At 41.3% G+C, this 9,086-nt stretch overlaps 1 long non-coding RNA gene across 1 annotated transcript; it reads right to left on the reverse strand.

Annotated features, from left to right (window-relative positions):
- Nucleotides 1–374: 374 nt before the first annotated feature.
- LOC124165543 lies at nt 375–4,895 on the reverse strand. Its single transcript, XR_006866251.1, has 2 exons — nt 4,603–4,895; nt 375–2,116 (listed from the first exon to the last, which is right to left on the reverse strand). It is a non-coding gene; the product is annotated as an uncharacterized LOC124165543 (long non-coding RNA).
- Nucleotides 4,896–9,086: the final 4,191 nt, after the last annotated feature.

Raw genomic sequence — 9,086 nt, forward strand, 5'->3', positions numbered from 1 at the left:
TACCTCAGCGGTCTCTTCCCTTCCCTTGCATTGGCTGGAGCCGACGTCCAATCGTTTGCATTGAAAAATCCATGACAGTGATAACCGATATCAGGTCGTCTACGTATGAAAATGCCTGCCGGCTCCACCCAATGTCAGGTGTGAAAGGGTTAAGCTAGGTTTAGTGGTTTAGTTATAATAATGGCAAAGGATGCTGAGAAGTGGTCTCATGATGAAAGGTAAATTCAAGGTGTAATTTTAGAAATATCGTAATGTGTCCAATTTATGTGTTCAGGGCATACTTCTTTTGCTTTTCCACCACTGTCTTCTCCACATTGGCCAGATCGGGAATCACACATATGTACTTCGTGACTATTTCAATGAAAAGGCTGGGATTCCGAGAGTAAAGATATTTATTGTCATTTGCTTTTTGAACTTGCCTTTATTCTACTTCATCAGTCACTGGCGTCTAATTTTGTGCGTGACCGACGCTTTAAAACATCAAAAAACATTTGAGCTACAGTATTGACTACAAACTCCCACCAACAGGGAATGCTGTATACAGCCAAAGTATAAACATTAAAACATTTATTGTCATGGTTGTTAAGTTCATAAATATACCTGCATTATTAAAGTGAATGGATCACCACTCATAATAGCAGTTTTTTTCCTAAAATACGCTATTCAAAATTACGTAGATCAGCCTTATGCTTAATCAAAGTTGGTAGGTTTGTATAGTTGAGTTGAATACAGTATTCCACCAATTTAACATTCTTCGATAAATACATAGTTAAATACTTACTTTAAAATACATATTGGAAATAGAAATTCCTAAGTGTTCTACACCTTGACTACAGCATTTGTCACAATTTTTAAATATAATTCCATCTTTGCATTTCATTTTAAATCCTTAATGCTCAGCTCAGTCCGTAAATACCTCACTGACGACAGAAAATCTCTCTCATATATCTCCTTCTCAATTTTGCTTCCGTACAAATGCAAACGAACCCATACATTCTATGAAACGTATATAATCGAGAAAATACATAATTGATATTTGTTTTACACAATACTTATTGTCACAAGTTTTAATCATTGGAAGAACAGAGTCCTGGTATTTGTCTAAGTTATTGTCTCGTTGGTAACATTGACTTCTTGATACATGAGATATTCTTAGAATTCTAAGTTAGTGATGTATATGTATATACTTATACATATATATATTAAAAAGATATACACGAATGCATTTGTTAATTGAACATTACCCGTGGCTTATCTCTGTATTGTCACATCCTCCGGCCGATCTTTCAAATGCCGCCAGTATCCCTTAAGGGTTGATAAAATTTGGGAGTTGAGCCACCTAAATGATACAGGTTAGGTAAACGTTAATTGAACGTTACTGGTTGTTCGCCTCCATATTGTCGCAACATCAGGCTTATGTCTATGTATCCCTTCAGGATAATGAGAGCTGAGCGAGGTTAATTAATGATACAGGTTACGCAATAGATAATTGAACATTACCCGTGGCTCGCCTCCGTATTGTCACAATTTCTGGCTGATGCCTGCCGTATCCCTTCAGGATAATGTGAGTTAAGCCACGTAAATCGTACATGTTACGTGAATGTCAAGTTAACGTTACCCTTGGCTCGCCTCCATGTTGTTGCAACTTCTGGCCGATGACGCCAGTATCCCTTTAGGATATCGGGAGTTTGAGCCACCTAAATGATACCGATTACTACAACAAATTTTCCGCCTCCCTGTTCTTATTTTGTTGCGGGATAAAGGAGAGACAATATGTATAACAGATATGCATAGAAGACGCAACTACTAATTGCAACCATTCACTACGGTGTCGTCTAAAGCCGCCTCTTCTCTCCTCCTCCTCATCCTCCGCCTTGGGCAGTGGTGGGGGGAGGGCTGCAGCACTACGTTTTTTCTTCTCTCGTCGGCCGCTTGCTTCGTCCGGCCGGACTCCACCTTTGCCGGTCGGTTAGCCCCGGTAGTAGCGCTGGTTTCTTCGCGGGGGCGCGAAAGCCGACAGCGTGGATGTCCCGGCCGTCCGCGCCGGCGGCTCCTCCATCAGGAGAGGCAGGTCGTAGCGGACCGCCACCTGTGACTGGGACGCCGCGTCGGGATCCTGTGGCGGACACACAACATCGGGATTAGATCACTGAACAGTAAACAATTGAGTCCCTTATCCATAACCTTAGAGCGAATATACTACGTGACAAATTACAATCGATGATCATATCAACAAGCGGTCAGGCGATGACTGATGGAGTGGTGATACCACCATCCTAGACAGTGCTGTAGTTGGGGAAACAATTAGGCGGTACTCACTCAAATTTGCCAATTTTGAACATGTATTATACATCCGGCCGCGATTGAGATGTCAAAATCCAACTCTTATATTAGTTCCAAGTTGTACCACGAGATAACTCTGAACAAGTAAATAATCATTTCCGATTTTTCTTTCTGAAGTACATTGGAAAATTTACAGTAGGGCTATTTTTTACAGATTTAAAAAGGTAGTTTAACCGGTACGCTTTTAACGAGTTTGGATTTTAGGGGGTACGCCATACCGGCCCGTTTCGGCTCCACTACAGCACTGATCCTAGATCCTGCAGTTAATTTCAAATATCTTTGCGACTGACAACAGTGGCGGATACAGAAAACACTCAAGGGGGGGGGGCGCAAAAGATATATTGAGTTGCCTTTACTTTTATCGTGATGAAAAATAATCATGTCACAGGTAGAGTAAAATAAAATTTTAATTAAAGTAATTATACACATATTTAAGGCAATGCCATCTTATGATATAAAAAAGTCACAATTGTGGTTCTGCAATGTTTGTCGATACGGCCAGACCCGCAAGGGAGGGGCGCGCGCCCCCTGCGCCCCCCATCTGTATCCGCCACTGACTGACAATGAGAGCAGGTCCAAGCTTTTTGGGGAGCGAAAGCGGAGGGCACGTAACTTTCAGAAAACCATCCTAAATGCGATAGGCGGAGCTTAGCCTCCGGGAAATTCAGTTGCTTTCACTCCTCCACAAACAGAAAACATGGCAACGCCCGCCTGTCTCTCTCCCCACCCCCAGTGTCGGTAGTTTCACCTCCTGCCGCGACGCCGCTCGAAAAATTCCGAGTGTGCACGACTGGGCCAGTCGCTAAGATATTTGAAAAAGTTAAGAGTGAAGCCAAGATATTGCGCTTTGGCCATCTTGAGAATGATTTCTGAAATTACGTTCCATTTACATGCGTGGGAACAACGAGGTGAATTGAGATTGTGACTTGGAACTTATATTTCTTGGATCTTATTCGACAGTTATTATGAGCACCAAAGTGCACTATCCTTACAATCGAATTTCGCGCATTTCCCATTTAAAATACATCGGAGTCGGCCATGTATGAAAGATCCGAATGGGTTTCAGCCCGGGATTCAACTCCTTAACTGCATTTAAGTGGTGAGTAGTGACCAATTTTTAGTGGTCTCCTAGCCGCTTGTTGATTTGCTAGACCATCAATTCATGCCGATGACTGTATTTCTGATTTCGCCTCCATTTTCCGTCTATTTTTAACGCGCATGATTATGGGAGTCGACTCAGCAAGTGTGCTCACGTCTTTCTAATTCGGTAGAAAACCGTGCGTTTATAGATTTCTCACTTTAAGCCAAGGTTGGTGTTTGCTGCCAAGGGATTGATTTTATTTCTGATTCCGTATTGGATTACGTAATGTTACGTTTAAAGCATTCTTGCTTAAGGTTAGTGTTTCCTTTATTGCCATGGAAATGATTGTATGTGGTTGTATGCCCTACGAGTGTGGTTGTATGCCTTGCTCTATGAGCACACAACCACATACACTTTTAATTTAGGTCAAATCGTGGATTTTCGCTATTAAGTGAATTATTTTCTCAAAAATGGAGGGAGATCTGGAGTTGCGTCGTAGGGTTTTACAAAAATTGTGAGAACTGGCAGTGACCAGAAAAGGCCGCATAGCTGTCGTGCAAACTAAACGGTTTTGAAAACCGGAATACCCTACTCATTGTCAGTTTAACGTATCGAACGATTCCAGTGACGCTTCAGTATTTCCTCTCGATTCTCTCCCGGTGAGAATGCTTTAGACCACGTTGCTTTGCAGCTCAAACAGGAACTCGCTTCGGCGGACTCCCGCTAAACATGCGTGTTAAAGTGGACGAATGTACAGGATAAACACAACGCGTGATAGACAGCGAGAGCTTAGATGAGCCTATATCGTAGTTACAAAAAAAGGTAACAGTAAAGCTGCCGTTGAAATCTGAGCCCGAAGGAAGAAGTGACTAAGTACACATCGCTATCACAGAGAAACTTTACCATCGCAATGAAATGAATTTAAAAACAGTAATTTTTTTGTATGATAAAACATTAAAAAATAAACGTCTGCAATCTTTCGATCAGAATTACGTCTGTGATTTGATGCTTTGATAAATTGCATATTTTGTTTGAAAACTATGAGAAAGCATCAATGAAAGTGAAACTTTTGAAAAATGTACTTGTCCCTTGAAATTTTTTTGATTTTTATAGCGTGAATTACTTGAGTATTCTTTGCACTTAATATTAAAATAAATCTGAAATGAAAATTAACTCACCGTAGATCCATTAACTGCTAAGTAATGCTAGAAAGAGATCAACATACAAAGAAAAAAAGAACCATGTCTGAAGTTATAACCCTTGTGAGACGCGTCATCAAGTGACGCACATTGAAAAATGCACAATTGTGCGGCTTGCTTTGTAATATACCAATTGGCTGCTTTTAATGACCCTAAGACGCCCCATGCTCGTCTGCCTTGATGCCACCAGCATCAAGTTACCGGGGGTCACCGCACGGAGGTGAGCATTTGGGACGATTTCGTGGAAGGAGAGGGTGTATGAGGCCCGTCACTTCCACTTCTCGACCCCCTTCTTCGACAAAAAAAAAGGCCGCCAGACAGAAAAAAATGACAGCAAATGGTGGGTAAACATATTATAGTCTGTATACCCATAGTGGCGGCTCGTGAGTCCAATGCTGGGAGGGGCACACTCCACCGGGGGGGTCGAAATTTTGGAATATTTTGTGTATTTTAGTGAGTTTTCATGGCAACCTGGAGACCATTGTGACTCACTAATACACAAAACAATCATTAACACTGAAACACTAACAATCACTAACTCTATTAACTGAACTACAACCAGGCCTATTTACGTTAAAACAATTTACGCATAATAAGTCAACTGGTCACCAAAACAAGGTATTCTGCTACACAGCTACACAAGATTATACGGCCGCATCGGCGCGGTGGCCGGCGTGGCGATGTCAACTCACTAGGTACGTCGCTCTGCGCATGCTCGGGCGGCGTCCCAAGACTTCCATAAGGCACAAGGTTAGACGCGTCATAGCACCAGCAGCCCCCACCACTGCCACTCTTCATATAACTGCATGGTGATGGATTGGGACGTTCTGGCCAGCGCCCCACGGCTACAAATACGAACTTCTCGCGCTAATTTTGCGTGTTCTTCCTGCATTTTCGATGTATGCGTTTGCAAAAAAACACTTTTGTTAATTAGAAACATAATTATAATTGAATGGGTATATATATTTTTTTCCTTTTTGAAATTTTTGGGAGGGGCGGCGTCCGAGAGTCCTTATGAGAAAGCCGCCACTGTTTATAGCGTAGGGTGGCGCATTGGCGCGCCGTCTACCTGAGTTCATAGTTTTTATCCCGTTAACGCCTAGCGGTACCAAATGGTACCAGCTGGTACTGCAGTGCATAACGTAGCTTTTTTGTCATTTATCGTAATTTTTAGGGTTTTTGAGAGTTTTAAATTAATAAGAATATTTTCGATAAAAATTTTCCGGAAAGTTTGCTATTTTAAAGCTGTAATTAACGCCTTTAGAGCCGTTTTGAAAATTGAGAATTATCAACTAGCCCAAAAAAAACGGAATTTTTAGAGCAAGCATTTCGATTTTCTTTACTTATGCCTAATGTACTGTTAACATAAAAATTTTATTGTGTAATTATGATTTTTATAACATTTTATACCATATAAAGTATGGTTATTTGATGTGAGCTTAATATTTGGGATGTTATGATGCAAAAAAATTTTGTGGTACCATATGGTACCGCTAGGCGTAACTATTATTGGTAAAAGAATACATTTAGCTCCTAATGACTCAGAATTTTATTGAAATTTAGATACATGATTGCCACAAAAATCGCAGGAATTTTTTATTTCAGGCGTTACTGGGTTAAGGTCGGTCCTTTCCTCCCCCCGCGGCGCTCGCGGAACGACTCAGGTTGCTGGCGGGCCCATGCGCCACCCTACGGTATACAGACTATAATGCTAGTCAATAATCAAAGTTTTTCAGTAATCTGCTATATAAAGTGGCACCGACGCCATGGGGCCTGAGGGGGCCCGAGCCACCTCGAAATTCGATATTGGGGGGGGGGGGGGGGGGGGGGGGGGGGGAAGAGGAAAAGATGTGTCAAGCTTGTCGATTTTCCGCGGAGTGTCATGTTAACGAAAGTTGAGTTTTCTGGGTTCTAATCTTGATCATATGACTGTTCTAAATGCTAAAAAAAACTTTAAAACTCACCATTTGGAAAATTTCCGGGGGCAAGACCCCCAGTATGGGCCCCTCAATATTTATTATAAGTCGGCACCCCTGTCTATATGCATATTGAGAAAAGCGTACTACGCGATAATGTATGTATATAACCGATCGAAAAGAACGGAGAAAATTGACTATTAAAAAACACAGAAACACATACAAAAGAGACAGTGACTAGCAGAGGTAGACGTTGAGAATGAAGCTATTAGCTTCGAAAGCTCTAGAAAAATTTCCCATGTGAGTGTTTATTTATATGTGTTTCTTATTTAGTGCCGGTGACTCGCTAATGTACTATTATGTATGCATGTATAATAGAGAATGTCTGTTTATCTGTCCACTATGCGTTTCCATACGGCTGCACGGATTGCGACCAAAGTTAGTACATGGGTTCATCTCATGCTCCCAAACCCCGTAGTGCTACTTTCGGTTGCTTCCGTCGCGTCTTTTGCGTCGTTTTCGCTTTACTGTTTGTTACGCCACGGCATACAACTTCTGAGGTTGGACATCCTGCCGGCTAGGCACACCTCTTGACACGCTCAAAGAGAAAACATAAAAATGCCATATGATCATGAAATTCAAGTTCGAAGTTTCCCATTTCTCTGGGTACTATCCTTCCCGAGCAACACCGGGTGGCCTGCTGGTTGAACAATAAATTTCGCAAAGAAATTGGAACTGTGCTGAAGGCCAACTGAAGGCTCCCAATATGTGCTGCGACCTGGCGGTCCCAAGTGTGACTATGAATTGCACCATTGCATTTCTAGGGAGATAGACTATTTTGGAATCGGTTTGCCATGGGTATCTTAAAATCAACAAAAAATCTCTTACACAATATGCTTCTCAGCCCTCTTAGACGCCAAGTAGTATCCCAGAAAATCATTCCTTTCAGGCGTATCAATCAGGAATTTCAAGTCCACAAAATCGTGATGTGTAAGGTTTGAGCCATTGACTATCTGAAATTTCGTTCATAAAATCGTATGCCAAAAATTCAGTCCACGAAGCTGTATCTCGAAAAATCAGTCCAGATAGTTATCTATTGCTGAGGAAATTGACTTTGACGAGGGTTTTTCTACTATGGAAAGTAAGTAAATTTCCGTGAACTTTTAAATGATCAGTTTTGGAATGAATCTTGTCCGAAAAATTATTTACATGACAAGCCGGCTATACGTTAGCTGTCAACTTCCTGCCCCTCCCACCAAAATTTGCCTTGCGCGGTAAAGTAGTGCACCTATGTCAAGGTCTCAGATCCGTTTCTCTTCAAAAACGAATAATATTTACCACTGTCACTTGAGCGAAAAAGTTTTAATATTTGCGCAAATTTTAGCGGAATTTTAAGAATCGTATGGAGAAGAAAATGCGTAGGTGAACTGAATGAAATGTCGAAAAAAATACGGCGGGCACTCAACGTCAATAGTAATCCCAGGTTAACCTAGTAGTCCTAGAGTTTTCTTGGAGTTCAACGAGGATTTTCAAATGGAACAGGAGGCGTTGAGGTAGGTTGTTCGTAGAAGGCGAACAGGTGCATCCTCCAAGACTCCCACTTATGGAATGAACAAGTTTTGAATTACCAACTTCACTTCCCCGTGGTGGAGAGGAGAACGGTAATAGAATTTGTTTCAGAACTTGGAGAGGAGTTTGATTTGCCATTAAACTTAGTTTATAGAATTGCCAGAACTTCTGCATCAGTTCATGCGCTACGATTATGTGGTGTTTCTGAGCCTTTCCAATGAACGCGTAACATCTTCAAAATTTATGAGATACATTTGCCTTCTCTCCGGAAAAAGTAAAACTGTTGCTTCATCCAAGATAAAGAGGCTACTCCAAAAAAATCTCGCAATACTAACTTTTATTAGAAAGACGTAATTTTAGGATTTAATTTCTAAGTTGAAAATCGCTTAATTATTGGTTATAATCTTTCTCAGGTATACACACGCACAAAGGCAGACAAACGTGGCGGAGGGAATGGGGATGTTATCGTAAGGTGGGAGAGTTAGCAGGGGGCGGGAAATGGGTGCTAGGTGACGCTGAGACCACTTGCAAGGTTTGGTAATGAGAAAACGTCGCGAAGGACGCGTCGGACGCAACCAAAAGTATTACAAGTGTATATTCAATTTGTACAGAGGGCCAAACAATTATCCCTAATAATGGATTACCGCCATGTAATATTGTGGATGACTTTTTGATTTCTTCTATTGCCTATTAGTTATTATTACCTATTATAAGTCTATTGAATAGACTAAATAGACCCACCCTTAAGCGTTAACGAGCGCTAATGTGTTAAATTTCCATCTTAATAACGACACCTGGAAATGATATAACTCGATAGATGAAGCTGAAATTTAAACTAAAGCGATAGTGCCGCACTCCCATTTGACGGGAAAATAATTTGATTCGTAGAACATTAGCTACGGTATTTATTGCCTCGAGCAGTTAACTAACATATATAGTCATAGACCACAAATTGGAAAGCCCAAGGCGATCAGTTAT

This window comes from Ischnura elegans, chromosome 9 (assembly GCF_921293095.1).
Source record: "Ischnura elegans chromosome 9, ioIscEleg1.1, whole genome shotgun sequence".
In the NCBI taxonomy this organism is placed as follows: Eukaryota; Metazoa; Arthropoda; class Insecta; order Odonata; family Coenagrionidae; genus Ischnura; species Ischnura elegans.